We start from the raw sequence: 16,467 nt of genomic DNA on the forward strand, positions 1-16,467 counted from the left end.
TAAACACTTTTGCTTTGGCGAATTTCAGGATATCAAACTGATGTTGCTAGACTTGGAGTTGATAAGATGTGCACAGTCATTAGCTCCTGTGAACTGTGCAAGGCAACCTAACACATTGTGAAAAAAAATACAATTTTATTGGTGTAATGGCTATAAAATTTACGAAACATTAAGGATAAAGAAAAACATGTATTTGTATTAATAAAACTATTTTTCCAATACTTTATTTTCCTATGTTCAGTTAATACCCTCCCAACTTTCATTAAAGTGCTATTGTCATTACATATAGGAAGGCAAAATGTTACTTAACAGCCACAATTTTAAGTAGAAGATTTCTGTTTTTGTTGTAAAACAGTGTTACATGTAACTTAATGATATTATGTGGCTTCCAAAGCAGTTAAGAGAAATTTGATAACTAGAATGAAAGAAATGATAATCCTAATGTGTGGTTATTCTTATTTGTAATTTAAATTAGCTGCCTAGGGCATTTGAGAATTTTTTTAAAGGTACAAAAAATAGCATAAATATCCTAATACATCAGCTTCCACCCAGTATAAAATACTAAGGGAAAAAAGGTTGTTTGTATAAATAGTGTTAGTTTCATCTTTCTATTAGTATCAGTGGAAACATGACAACCAAAGAAAATATTTGTTTTAGTGCAATTATTATTATTATTGGTGGGACTGAGGTTTGAACTCAGGACTTCCGATTTGCAAAGCAGGCCACACCTCCTGTCCATTTTGTTCTGATTAGTTTGGAGATAGAGGTCCTGTCAACTATTTGCCCGGGATGGCCTCAAGCCACCATACTTTGGATCTCAGCTTCCCAAGTAGCTCAGGTGTGAGCTACTGACATTTAATTGTTTCTTTTTCAATTGTCGTAATTTACAAATTCAATACAGTATAGGATAAAAAAAGTTTAATACGATGAATTCCAGCAACTTTTTTTTATCAAACAAGCATTCAAATTAATTTAAATAAAAACTTTGTTTTTATACCTTGCTACTCATCAGATACATCACATAAAGAAACATTTTGATTATATTTATAAATCAATTTTCAATGAACAAAAGGAAATATAATTTAGAGAGTACTAAGTAAATTAAACATGTGTCTCATAGAGAAAATTTTACAGATAGGCTAAAGGCCACATGATCACTAGAATCATTACTACACTGGATTAATAGTTTAGTTATAAAATTCCATAAAATGATAATATCTTATGATATTATGATATGATATTATCATAAGATAATGATATAGAAAATAGCATCTGGATTAATGACCTAAAACATTGGTGCCACCTCTGAAGAGGTGAAATACAACTGAATAGAAGAGATAATTTCAAAGGGCATTTTTGTCAAGACTGGTTGAATGACTCATACTCCTGAGTCATTCAAACCCAAGTATGTGCAAGGATTAGAATCCACAGGATGTGGTTCATATTTTCTTTAGGACAACACAAGTAAGCAATATCAAACTATGAAAATTTCATGTTATAAATGTACCAATCATCACCAGGCTGTGTTGTAATCAGGATGTAGCAGATTAATAGTGCCATTTAAGAGATATTGGGCTGGGACAGAATTAAAAACATCAAGTCCTTCCAGCCATTTTTTGAGTTTTGTTTCTTTCCTTCTCCCAAATACCTCCATTGGTGCTGCCAAGATTTCAACCACTAATACAATTAAAGATTCATTCTTATGTTCTTGATTTATTCTGTGTTCAGGCCTTTTTTCAAACCAATTCTTAAATCTAAGTGTTAAGTATAAACTCATTGCTTAATACCTTTTAGGGTAGTAGAAAATAACTGAGAATAATGGAAAAGCAAGAAGAAGCAAAAGATAACCAAACAGAACACTCAAGACAAATGTGAGCTGATTGTCCTTTGTAACTAAGGCTAGCTTTGCCATCTTTCAAACACAAGTGTGTGAGTGGTAATAATTGCAATCATAAAAACCAATTTTATTGAGTGTTTACTATGAGGTAGACCCTGCTGAGTGTTTGCTTCACCTTCTTACCTATTCAACTACTAAACATCAAACACTGTTCTTGTATGTGGGTTATAACAATGAAGAAAGCAGATGATATCCCTGCTCTCATGGAGTGTATATATTACTGGAGGAACTACAACTACAACCAGGAGTTCTAGGCCAAGGTCCAACTCCAGGGGTTGGTTAGTCACTCAGTTACTGAGCAGAAGAGGTTAGCCTTACCTCAGAGGTAGTACTCTTGACCATTGTGTGGTTCTCATGGTTACGCAAATATTTCGTTCACTAGTTGTTGAAAAAATGGAACAAAGAACTCAAAAAAGAGATGGAGGGAAATTCCTAAAGGAGGGTAAACCATAGGGCAACATCACCACTGCTAGGCAAAATCCCCACCCAGCCCCTGCACCCCCAATGCTGACACTCCTTTCTTGTTGCTATGTGTATCTCACCATCTTGCATTTATAATACTTTGTTTATTTACTAACTTTCTTGTTGGGCCATGAGGTGCTTGAAAGAAGGCACTGCCTTACAACCATTCTTATACTCACAGTACCACATATAATCCTAAGTCTACAGTTAGTCAATAAATGGCTGCTGGGGAAATACATTAGCAAGCAAAGTAGAATTCGAGAGAAGCCTTTGTGTGTGTGTGTGTGTGTGTGTGTGTGTGTGTGTGCTTCTAGAAATTGAACCCAGGGCCTGTGCATGCTATAGCACTGAGCTACATCCCTAGCTCCAAGAGAAGCCATTTAGAAGTAAGCTGAAAGGGGAGGATAGCCCAGTAGTCCTTATTCCAAGTATTTTTTCTGGCAACCCAGGACTCTTACAGAGCATTTGAGAGCTTTGACCACAGAACCAGAAATTCAACGTTAGATTCTCAGCAGGAAAATCTCTTTAGTTGTAACCTACGACACTTCACTCAACTTCTCTAAGTCTCAATTTCTTTATCCATAAAACACAATGAAATTATATAAATTTTTGTTCATGTGAGATTACATCTAATGATACATTTTAAATTCTTAGAAATATATCAACCACACTGTAATTACTTTATACATTCTGGATGCCATCGACCAGCATCATCATCTTACTTGTCACAAGCTTATAACTGAAGCATCTTTCCCTACATAGTTCCTTTAAGGCAAGAACTTTCCCACCAACAATTTTCTATAATAGGAGCATTGTAACCCACTCATTCTTTCTCTAAAAATCCTCCTTATCCTTTGAGGTATTAAAGACCAAATAGTTTTCCCAACCCAAAGGAATAAGGTAAGAAGTTTAAAATGGAAATTGTAGGTGGTGGATTGACATATTGTTGTGGGAGTTTTCAGAGCACCACTTTAAGAAGTTACCTATGCCACTTGCCATCTGATTAGGAAGAATTGCAGAGTGTTAGTTCAAGAATGATCCATTAATTCTACTCAAACCTGTAAGCATATCTAGCTGAATAATTGTTCAAAGAGACCATCTTTCCTCAGGTTAGTAATGGCTTCTATCCAACTATTGCAAGAGCTATCTGCTATCTCTAACAAGAAATCATTTCAATATATCAAACTTGAGAGTTCTTAATAAGTAGGGTTCAAAAGAAAAGATGCAAAACAACAAAATAGAAAATTAGAATTTAGACAACATTGTTGATAAATGATTTCTCAGTTGACTGAGTAGGCTTAATTTTACACTCTGATATTCTGAAAATCTGTTGGATCTTCCTCTCCCAGGGAGAAACAGTCACATGAAAACTTTCTTCTCTTACATGATCTTTTGGATTGCTGGTGTTCCCATTTACATTTCCCTTTCAGTGATAAGGAAATCCAGATCTGCTGCAGGAAATTAGCTTGTTGAAATGTTCATTAGATGATTCAAAATGGATATAGCTCACCTATGAATAACTAACAATAGTGAATTGCACTTTTTACTGACTGTTAATGTAATAGATGCCCTTCTTTTGTACCCCATAAAATCTTTGACATTTCCATTATTGCTTTCATTATACTTTTGATATTGTATTGTCTCCCTTATTATATTGTGAACAATTTCAGGGTTGGTTTTATTTTTTCATCTCTGTAAACTTAGCATCAGCCTTGGTTTCTGACATAGTAGATCATCAAAAGATATTCATTTAGCTGAGAATAGTGGTAAATACCTACAATCCCAGCTACTTATGGGGCAGAGATCAGAAAGATCTTGTTTGAGGACATCCCAGGTGAAAAGTTAGAGAGAACTCATCTCAACCAATAAGCTAAGCATGATGGCACATGCCTATCATCCATTTATGTGAGCAGTATAAGTAGGAGAATCACAGTTCAAGATTGGCCCCGGGGAAAAAGCATGAGACCCTATCTGAAAAATAACTAAAGCATAAAAAGGGCTGGGGGCATGGCTAAAGTGGTAGAGTACCTGACTAGCAAGCACAGAACCCTAAGTTTGATTTCCTGTACTGCCAAAAAAAATTCATTGAATGAATATGATTACTTCCTAAGGTTTATTGACTTCATATTATAGTTGGAATCAGAGGTAAAACACAAAGCAAACTGCTGAAAATGAAGGAATCCAGGCAGAGAAAGAAGGAGGGAGAAGAGCAAGCGAGAAGAACAGAAGAGCAAGGAAAGGGAAGGGAGAAGAACCACATCATAGTTTTCTTCAAAACATGGCTCATGGTAGATGAAGGCAGCTGATTCAGACCTCCATGTCATTTTATCAATCTGTCAAACTCAGGGTCAAGAATATGGAATAGTATATTATTTTCTACTTAAAGGTGAAAAGATAGCAGTGCTTGTAATTGCTAACTTGAGGAAGGTCTGCAGAGATAAAATGCACTAATACTGAATGTCATTATTACATGGAGGTAGATGAAGGCAGAACCTAAAGAACATTCTAGCACAGGAAAATAAGGCATTCTAAAGAGCATTTTTACAAAAGTCTTTAAAAGTAGAGTTAGAACCTAACATGCAAAGTGTCTTTGGGGGATACATTTGCTCTGGAGCACAGTAGTTCCAGTTTGTCTTTGATAGGAACCAACATATCGGCCTCTCATAAAATAATAAGAATTTTCAACATGATGAAATTAAATGACATCATATGGTTTAAGTATTGTAATAGCTTCACTGAGCTCATATTTTTAAAGTTTGTGATTTATTTTTGCTACCTTTTAAATGCCACAATACAAATAGTCTCATTCTATCCTATCATTCATGTCCAATAATGACACTGATGTTGGCTGCTCCTGAATGCCCCCAACAATGACCTTCTATAGTTTCCACAAGGTCATTGACTATAAAAAGTTTTTGAAACAAAATAAAGTTACCTCAAAGTGTCTGCAACATTTAAGCAAAAGAATAACAAAAAAAAGACAACTGAACTTAACAATGAAACAGGCACCACCTAGTATCATATTTATAACAAAAATTGTGAGGAAAAGTCCTCCACAAAATTCTGGAACACAGTTGGACAATGCAGTGTGGTAGGCCTCCTCACTCTCGTATTCTGAACACTTACTGTTCATCCTAGGGATAAGGTGGGACTCCCTTACCCCAAATAGCACAAGATGGCCAAACACATACACCTAGCACTGAACAGATGAGAATGACAGCAGTTTGTTAGTCTTATCTATTCACACTTCATGAGAAGAGGACCCTGTGTGCTGCCACATAGGACCAAATAGGGATTGCATGTAGGAGCAGAGTGGACAAGCAAGGTCTGAGGGGTGTCAGGCTTTGTAGTAACAATGGATGAGGTGCCTTCTGGTTTCTACTGGAGGATGTGATTGTCTTGTTTGAAAATTGTTCAGGCTGACACAGAGATAATAACCCACAGGGTGGATGACTGGGTAGGGAATAACTTGTGCAGCTGAGAGAGAAATGACTAGGTGAAGAGAGCCCTGATGGGTTGGGGACATATCTGGCCAGGGCAGAGGAACTCACGGTTCACCTTATAGAACCCCGTGAGGATGAAAGAAGTCACAGGACAATTTGAAATGTTGCAATTTATCTGATTCAATTGAGTCAAACCAATTCCTGAGAATTCTGTCACATACTCCAACACTTAGCTTTGGATTTAAACGAAGTGAGTTAACTTACTTTTGTCATTGAAATGAGTGATGGGAAAAAACCAGTTCAATAGGAGAAACTCAGTATGAGATTGACTTATACTGAACTGGAAAGCAGAGCTGATGCCTGAGGGTACACACTTTGAGTGTGTGTGTGTGTGTGTGTGTGTGTGAAAGAGGGGAGGGGAGAAGAGAGAAACAGAGAGAGAGACAGAGACAGAGAGAGAGTCTGTGGCAGAAACAATGTGCTCATCAAATCCTCTAATTTCCCTCTGCACACACTTTTGTCTGCTTCTCCAAACTACTTTACAACTACATTGGAGCCATAAAACTGCATTTTAGCCAATGGAATGTGGGCAAAAGTTACAAATGCCACATTCAGATCATTGTGAGGTCCCTTATTTTCTCTTCTCTTTCCATAGTGCCACTGGAGGCCACATGTTGAAAATGGTGGCCTCTCAAGATAGTAGGAATTTAGTCCCTAATGACAATGACTTCCTTCCTACGTTATCCTCATTGAACTACGATGTAAGTGAACTACAATAAATTGTTATTATGTTAAGTCTCCAAGGTCTTAGAATTACTTGCTATAGTAGATAGCTTACTCTACTAGATAACCCCATTACAGAACATTAAGAAAACTTGTAATATGACAGCAGAGCCTAGATATTGTTACAAATAGGAGAATCATTTTCTTTGAGCAGTTCTGTCCTCTCATCATGACTTGTGCCATAGAGAACATCCTTAAATTGTGTCACAGAAAATAGCCAGTTCTTATTAGGCACAGTGGAAAGAGAACCACCAAGTAAAGGTATTAGAGCAAAGATTTTTTTTTTAATACAACTAGCAAGAATAAAGTGAAAATAATGGGAAGATAATCTACTATGTTAATAAATACAGCCAGAGCTAAAAAGCAAGATAAGAAAAGAACAAAAAGAGAGGAAATTGAAGATTTTAAGAATTCAGTTGAAGACTGGGGGCATGGCTCAAGTGTTAGACCACCTGCCTAGCAAGCTCAAGGCCCTGAATTTCAGTAACACAGAAATAATGATGATAATAATAATAAAATAATTCAAGGCCAAACAGCATCATTGCAGATCTAGAAAATTAATGTTGTGTTATTAGAAACATAATGAACAGAGATTAAATTTTAATTAATAAAAGAAAGGTTTGAAATAATCACCAGTAAAATCAGCTACAAATTAAAATATGGTAAAGTGATGTGATATTGGAAGAATCAAATGTAAACAAGCAAATATGGAGCAAAGGTAACCACAATTCAGCAGAAGTCATTCTGAAACTAGTGAACTTAATTCACACAGCAGCAAAATCTTCCAAAGAATTACGACTAAAAATGTAATACCAAAAATTTGAACATTCTTAGAAAATCACTCCAGCAGATTCAATGTTCATATAAACCTACAAGAAAATTTTGTACAGAATAAGAATAATCAACACCAAGTTGTACTTTAGTACAATGATAATAACTTTAAAATAAAGAAAGAAAACAGAGATGGAAAGGAGAAAACAGAGATGGAAAGGAGAAAACAGGTGGAAAAGGAACAGAAGGTGTTCTTCAGACATCAGACAAAAGAAGAAAATTCTCTATAAAGGAGACAAAATTGAGCTGTCTTTACTTTTCACAGCTTGATCCAGTCCAAAACATAGTGGAGAAAGGTATAAAGAAAATTTCTGGCAGAAGCAGACAGTGTGAGCTCCGTGACTACAAAGCTTTGCTGAGACACTGGACCCACACTTGGCAGAAACAAAGCAGCAAGAAGAATCAAAGCTTTGACACCCTGAACCCCTAGCCTGTGGAAAGCATCTCCATACCAAGTTACACTGAGAAAACAGGAGGGCTCCCACTGCCACCAGGTGCCAGCTCCAAACCTGCTTGGGAGACATTCTGCAGACCAAACAGGTGAACACCAAGTATCACGTGGTATACCCCCAGCCACCCTTGGTATTAAAAAAAAAAATGAACAATAAACAAGGAACTGAAAACTACCACACAGCAGAAGGGCGGAGGTGCTGAAAGTGCACTGGAGAAGGTGGGAGGAGCAAGGAGCTGATCTCCACCTGAACTCTCAGTAAACAAAGGCTGGAAAGGCAGAAGGGCCAACAGCAGGCAGGTAATAAGCCGCTGTCTGAAATAGGGCAGGTAGCAGTCCACAAAGCTCAGCTCCTGAGCCAGTGAGGAACATACAAAGTCAAATGACACTGCAAAATTGAAAAACAATCAGCAAACCATCACAACACACTGACAACAGGGGGCCGGCTAATGGATCACTGAACTTGCCCCAGAGAAAGGAGGCGAAACAAAGAAACAAGCCATCAGTAATCAAGCACAGTGAAAACCCACCTTCAAAGCAAGACAGCTGGTGGGCTATAGAGCTGATTCTGGAACCTGAGGACAATATACAAACTTAAACTGCCACACCCCACTGACCAAGCAGCTGCCTCTGAAAGAAAGAAGAAGAAGAAAAAAAAAACTACTATCCAACCACCTGGCAAGACTATGACAGAACTTCTGCTTAATACCAACACTGGGATTGGATACTGGAGGAGTAACACCAGAACTTAAACTAAGACTGAAAGTCTACTGTTCCTGAACCTGGAATTTTTTGTTTGTTTGTTTGTCTGTTTGTTTGTTCATCTCCTCATGTTCATTTTCTTTTTTTTTTGGTTAGTTTTACTATTGTGAATTAGCAAGTACTAAATTACACCAATCCAGGGACAGAAATAGCACACACACTCTTAACTACAAACCCAATGCAGCCACAAAACAAAATTAAACCAAGGGAAAGAAAACGGGTGACTGAAACCACCAACTAGCCTATGAAGAACAAGTTGCACAGTACCAAGTAGAGCGATGGGAAGACGAAAAAGGGATGGAAACCATTCTCCCCCCAAAAATAATTTAATACAGGATTGAGAAGGAAATGAAGAAAATGGATACCCAGTTCTGAACTCCAACAAAATAAAGATAAATTATGCTAAGGAACCCAATGATGCCCACAAGAACAACCTCAAAGAAGAAATCCTGCAAGTAATCAATGAAAATTTCATGGACATCAAATCAATGAGAAATTTCAAGACACCAAAAATAAAGAATATGAGAAGAACAGAAACAAATAAATGAAATCATAGGAGCCCTAAATAAATACCAAAGTGAAACAGAGAGCACTATAAATAGAGAGATAAATGAATTAAAGATAAAAAATAGACAATATTAAAGAGGAAGTAACCCATTATATGGAAAACCTCAGTGAAAAGATTAAATAGAAACACAAAATACAATGGAAGTCCACTCCAGCAGACTTGAGCATGCAGAAGACAGAATCTCAGAACTTGAAGATAAAATGGAAATTAAATGAAAAACTGAAGAGCTATTAGTCAAACAACTCGAGACCTGTAAAAGGAATATGCAAGAACTCACTGACTCCATCAAAAGAACAAACCTGAGAATCATGGGCATTGAAAAAGAAGAGGTGCAACCAAAAGGGATTTGTAATATATTCAACAAAATAATAACAGAAAACTTCCCAAACTTAGAGAAAGCTATGCCCATTCAGGTACAGGAAGCCTCCAGGACACCAAACAGACTTGACCAAAATAGAACTACCCCATGACATATTATCATTAAAACAACAAGCACAGAGACTAGGGAAAGAATATTGAAGGCTGTAAGAAAGAAAAAACAAATAACATACAAAGGTAAACCCATCAAAATCACAGCAGATTTCTCAACAGAAATCTTAAAAGCAAGAAGAGCATGGAGTGAGGTATTCTGGACACTGATTGAAAACAACTTCAACACTAAGATACTCTACCCAGCAAAACTCTCATTCAAAATAGATGGAGCAATAAAAGTCTTCCATGATAAACAGAAACTAAAGCAATATATGACCACCAAGCCACCACTACAAAAGATTCTTCAAGGAATTCTGCGCACAGAAAGTGAAAGCAAACAAAACCATTAGAGGACAGGCAGCACCAAACCACAGGAGAAGAAAAGGCAGGGAATCAGAGAGTAACATTAATTCAGCTGCACACAATCAAACCCTTAAACAACAAAAACAACTAAATGACAGGAATCATCACATACCTATCAATATTAACACTGAATGTTAATGGACTTAACTCCCCCATCAAAAGACACCATCTGGCAACCTGGATTAAAAAGGAAGATCCAACAATCTGTAGCTTACAGGAGACCCAACTCATCAACAGAAACAAGCACTGGTTTAGGGTGAAAGGCTGGCAGAAGATTTACCAAACCAATGGCCCCTGAAAACAGGCAGGAGTAGCAACACTTATCTTGGACAAAGTAGACATCAAGCTTACATTGATCAAATGAGATAAAAAAGGACACTCCATACTAATAAAAGGGGAAATAGACCAAAAGGAAATAACAATTATCAACTTATATGGACCCAATATCAGTGCACCCAATTTCATCAAACATACTCTGAAGGACCTAAAAGCATATATAGACTCCAACACAGTGGTAGTGGGAGATTTTAATACCCCCCATCTCCAACAGATAGGTCATCCAAATAAAAAATCAATAAAGAAATTCTATAACTAAATCACACCATAGATCACATAAACCTAGCTGATGTCCACAGAATATTTCATCCAACTTCTGCACAATTTACATTCTTCTCAGCAGCCCATAGAACTTTCTCCAAAACTGATATTTTAGGGCACAAAGCAAGCCCCAGCAAATATAAGAAAATAGAAATAATCCCATGCATTCTATCTGATCACAATGCATTAAAACTAGAACTCAACAACAAAAACAACAGTAAAAAACTTGCAAACAATTGGAAGCTGAACAACACATTGCTCAATGATCAGTGAGTCACTGATGAAATAAAATAAATTAAAAGGTTCCTGGAAGTTAATGAAAATGAAAACACGACCTGCCAGAACCTATAGGACACAGCAAAGGAAGTCCTAAGAGGATTGTTTATAGCCATGAGTGCATATATTAAAAGGACAGAAAGATCTCAAATCAATGACCTAATGCTACATCTCAAACTCCTAGAAAAACAAGAACAAGCAAAACCCAACACAAGCAGAAGAAGAGAAATAATAAAAATAAGGGCTGAAATTAATGAAATAGAAGCAAAAAAAACCATACAAAGAATTAATGAAACAAAAAGCTGGTTCTTTGAAAAAATAAACAAGATTGACAGACCCCTGGCAAATCTGAATAAAATGAGGAGAGAAAAAACTCAAATCAGTAAAATCAGAAATTCAAAAGGGGAGACAACAACAAACACGACAGAAATCCAGGGAATCATCAGAGACTACTTTGAGAATGTATATTCCAATAAATTTTAAAATCTTAGAGAAATGGACAAACTTCTAGATTCTTATGACCACTCAAAGTTGAACCAAGAGGATATTAATCACCTGAATATATCTATAACACAAAATGAACTTGAAGCAGCAATAGTCTCCCAAAAAAGAAAAGTCCAGGACCTGATGGGTTCTCTGCTGAATTCTATCAGACCTTTAAAGAAGAACTAATATCAACTTTCCTTAAACTTTTCCATGAAATAGAAATGGAAGATACACTGCCTAACTTATTTTATGAAACCAGCATTACACTCATCCCAAAACCAGACAATGACACCTCCAAAAAGGAGAACTATAGGCCAATCTCCTTAGTGAACATCAATGCAAAATCCTCAATAAAATAATGGCTAACTGAATCCAACAACATATCATAAAGATCATTCACCACAACCAAATCAGCTTCATCCCAGGGATACAGGAATGGGTCAACATATGCAAATCTATAAATGTAATACAGCACATTAATAGAAGCAAAGACAAAAACTACTTGATCATCTCAATAGATGCAGAAAAAGCCATTGATAAGATCCAACACCACTTCATGATAAAAGCTCTAAGAAAACTAGGAATAGAAGGAATGCACCTCAACATTATAAAGGCTATGTATGACAAACCTATAGTCAACATCATCATTAATGGAGAAAAAACTGAAACCATTTCCCCTAAAATCAGGAATGAGACAAGGATGCCCACTATCCCCACTGCTATTCAACATAGTCCTGGAATTCCTAGCCAGAGCAATTAGGCAAGAAGAAGAAATAAAAGGAATACAAATGGGTAAAGAAACTGTCAAAATATCCCCATTTGCAGATGACATGATCCTATATCTTAAAGACTCAAAAAACTCTACCCAAAAACTCCTAGACACCATAAACAGCTACAGCAAGGTGGCAGGATACAAAATCAACTTACAAAATTATTAGAGTTTCTATACACCAACAAAAAACAAATTGAGAAAGAATATATGGAAACAATTCCATTTACAATAGCTTCAAAAAAAAAATCAAATACCTAGGAGAAAACTTAACAAAGGATGTGAATGACCTCTACAAGGAAAACTACAAACCCCCGAAGAAAGTGATTGAGGAAGACTACAGAAGGTGGAAAGATCTCCCATGCTCATGGATTGGTAGAGTCAACATAGTAAAAATGGCTATGCTACCAAATGCAATCTACATGTTTAATGCAATTCCCATCAAAATCCTAAGGACATTCATCACAGAGAGTGAAAAATCTACCCTAAAGTTCATTTGGAAACACAAGAGACCACGAATAGCCAAGTCAATACTCAGCAAAAAGAGCAATGCTGGAGGTATCCCAATACCTGACTTCAAACTACATTACAAAGCAACAGCAATAAAAACAGCATGGTACTGGCACAAAAACAGATATGAAGACCAGTGGAACAGAATAGAGGACCCAGATATGAATCCACACAGCTATGCCCACCTTATTTTTTGACAAAAGCACCAAAGACATACAATGGAGAAAAACAAATGTTGCTGGGAAAAGTGTTTATCTGCCTGCAAAAAACTGAAACTAGATCCATGTCAATCACCCTAAACTAGTATCAACTCCAAATGGATTAAGGACCTTAATATCAGACCTGAAACTCTGAAGTTAATACAGGAAAGAGCAGGAATACTCTGGAAGCAATAGGTATAGGCAAGGACTTCTTCAATAAGACCCCAGCAGCTCAGCAACTAAGAGAAAAGATGGACAAATGGGACTACATAAAATTAAAAAGCTTCTGCACAACAAAAGAAATGGTCTGTAAACTGAAGAACCACTCACAGAGTGGGAGAAAATATTCGCCAGCTACACATCAGACAAAGGACTGGTAACCAGAATATACAGGGAACTTAGAAACTAAACTCCCCCCAAATCAATGAACCAATAAAGAAATGGGCAAGTGAACTAAACAGAACTTTCTCAAAAGAAGAAATTCAAATGGCCAAAAAACACATGAAAATATGCTCACCATCTCTGGCCATAAAGGAAATACAAATCAAAACCACACTAAGATTCCACCTCACCCCTGTTAGAATACTGTCATCAAAAACACAACCAACAACAGCTGTTGGTGAGGATGTGCGGAAAAAGGAACCCTCGTACAGTGCTGGTGGGAATACAAGCTAGTGCAACCACTCTGGAAAAAAATATGGAGGCTTCCTAAAAAACTAAACACAGATCTTCCATATGATCCAGCAATCCCACTCCTGGGGATATACCCAAAGGAATGCAACTCAGGTTACTCCAGCGACACCTGCACACCCATGTCTATTGCAGCACTATTCACAATAGCCAAGTTATGGAAACAGCCAAGATGCCCCACTACTGACCAATTGATTAAGAAAATGTGGTATTTATACACAATGGAATTTTACTCAGCCATGAAGAAGAATGAAATCTTATCATTAGCAAGTAAATGGATGGAACTAGAGAACATCATTCTGAGCAAGGTTAGCTAGGCTCAGAAGACCAAAAATCATTTGTTCTCTCTCATATGCGGACTTTAGATTTAGGGCAAATACAGCAATGTTGTTGGACTTGGGTCACAGGCTAAGGGGAGAGCACAAATGGGAGGAATGGGGATCGGTAGGAAACCCAAAACTTGAAAGTGTCTGATGCTAAAAGGGAAACCTTAAAGTGCCAGAGGTCAATATGAGAAGGTGGCTGGGAAGTAGTGAAGAGGTCAGGTAGAGATGAATCAATTAGGGTTGTAATACACTTGTGCATGGAAGCAATGCTAGGAGTCTCTCTGTACAGCTATCCTTTTCTCAACTAGCAAAAACACTTTGTCTTTCTTATTATTGCTATATCTACTCTTTAATAAAATTAGAGAAAAGGGCAGAACAGGTTCTGCCTAGAAGCGAGGGGGGTGGAAGGGGGTTTAGGGAGGTGGAGGGGGGTGGGGGCAGGGCGGAGAAATGATCCAAACAATGTATGCACATTTGAATATAGAAAAAAAAAAGAAAAATTTTAAAAGAGAAAAAACATGTGGCTTAAGGAGATTAGACTCAACCAGCATGTCAGAACATTAAACAAACTTTCCCAAATGTGAAAGCATTCCAGGAATATAACACTCATGTGTTCTTACTAGGAGGTGAAAAAGCAGAAAGGCAAAAACAAATTAGAGAACTCAGAAATGGAAAAAAATCTATGTAAGTACACTGGGGATAGGCGTGAAATTCACCAAAATATGGAATAAAGACCAAACATGTGGTCCAACAACAGTGGCATGGAAAACAATGTCAGTAATATACATTTTGACAGTACTGAAAAGTCCAGCTAACCAATGGGAATGGAGTTACCAATGTGAAGGGAGGCTCTACTGTGAAGTCAGGAGTCCAAGATCTGGGTCCAGGTCTGAATTTTGGCCTTGTTTCTTCTTCAGTGATGCATCCATAGGCACTCATGTAAACTTTCGGTACCTTAGTGTTTTCATAAAAAAATTTTAAAAAGGGAATGATAGTTCTATCTTGCAGGGTTGTTTTAAAGATTACATACTTTCATACCCTTAAGGCATTTAGAATAGTGCTTGGCACAATATGATCACTCGAGAAGTGTTAGCTTTTGTTGGTAATGTTCTCCTATCCCATAGCAGAAGCTCCAATCAATACTGTTTAAAATGGCAAGAAGCAACTTTTAAGAATGACTCAGCTTTTTAATGCTTTTCATTATCGGCTTTCTTAAACTTAGAGAAATCTTTTATGACATAATGTCCCTCCAGTTTTATTTCTCTAAAACTCAAATACATTTAAATTTAGTATTCTTTATTTAGAATGTGATCTCTTTAGGAAATTACTTCTACCAATGTATAGATCTATGCTTCCATCTGTACATATGTACAGAAAGATTTCTGGAGTAAAGTTAATTCTTTATAGTGAGACTTACCATATTTTTAAGCTTTTTTTTTAGCTTCTTCTCATTGTTTAATTTCTTCATATTGATCCTGTGTTATTAAAATTAAAAATATTACTTGGGAACAAGAAAACTTATTTCTTACACAGCTTAGATTGTATATAATATATTTATTTATTTATTTACTGCTAAAATATTAAGGGATTTTGCACAAGTGAACACCATGTCCTTGGCACATTTATTGATTTAGCTTTGTACCTGAGCAGACCCTGCAGGAGTCTTTTTTTAATCTTATTTTTTGTCTTTTAAAAATATTTTGTAAAGTTCTTTACTAGAGAAGTAATGCAAACTCAGAAAATTTCAAAGAGCAAAGGTATCAAAAAAAGCAAATCCTGATCTTACCAATCCCCCATCCCATTTCCATTGCTTTGTCATCTTTTTTTAATTTATTTTTTTTAATTATCATATTATTGTTGCACTGGCAGTACACTGTGACATTTACAAAAGTTCTTATAACACATCATAGTTGAATTCACCCCTCCATCATTCTCCTTTATCCCTCCTTCCCATATTCCTGGAATAGTTTCAACAGGTCTCATTTTTCCATTTTCATACAAGAGTACATAATATTTTCACTGCATTCACCCTCCTACCCCCTTTCCTTATATTCTCCTCCTTCCCACTGGTATCAACCTCCAGACAAACCTGTTTTACCTTTCTGTTCTCCGTTTTTGAAAAAAGACAATAAATTGTACTTCTATTAATCTGGTTCATAAACAATGCTGTTTAACAGACCAAACTTGATGACTTACAGAAATGAGCATTTTTCTCATGCTCAGGGATCCTCAGGTTAACTACAGTTCTGCTGATTTAAACTGCGCTCAGCTGAGTGGCTCTGGTACTGGCTAGGGACCAGATGGTGGGTTAGGTTCAGGCTGGCTCCGTATGTATTTGTTCTAAATGAGGCACGCTGTCCTTGTGGCATGTCACTGGAATGTTCCAGCCAAGTCAAATTAAGAAACAAGCACATTTAAGGACGCTGTTCACTCCATGGCTATTAGCACTCATTGGCCAAAGCAAGTCCCAAGGCCCAGTCCAATACCATAAGATTGGCACACCTCACCTCCAGAGTGAGGGGAAGTGAGTGAATATTTCCTGAACGGTTACCCAAATTATCACAGATTAGTTTACTCAGTTT

At 36.8% G+C, this 16,467-nt stretch overlaps 1 long non-coding RNA gene across 1 annotated transcript; it reads right to left on the bottom strand.

The window, feature by feature from the left end:
* Positions 1-14,503: 14,503 nt before the first annotated feature.
* LOC141421349 (uncharacterized) lies at positions 14,504-16,204 on the bottom strand. Its single transcript, XR_012445943.1, has 3 exons — positions 16,082-16,204; positions 15,303-15,360; positions 14,504-14,839 (listed from the first exon to the last, which is right to left on the bottom strand). It is a non-coding gene; the product is annotated as an uncharacterized lncRNA (long non-coding RNA).
* Positions 16,205-16,467: the final 263 nt, after the last annotated feature.

The sequence above is a fragment of the Castor canadensis genome, chromosome 3 (genome assembly GCF_047511655.1).
Source record: "Castor canadensis chromosome 3, mCasCan1.hap1v2, whole genome shotgun sequence".
In the NCBI taxonomy this organism is placed as follows: Eukaryota; Metazoa; Chordata; class Mammalia; order Rodentia; family Castoridae; genus Castor; species Castor canadensis.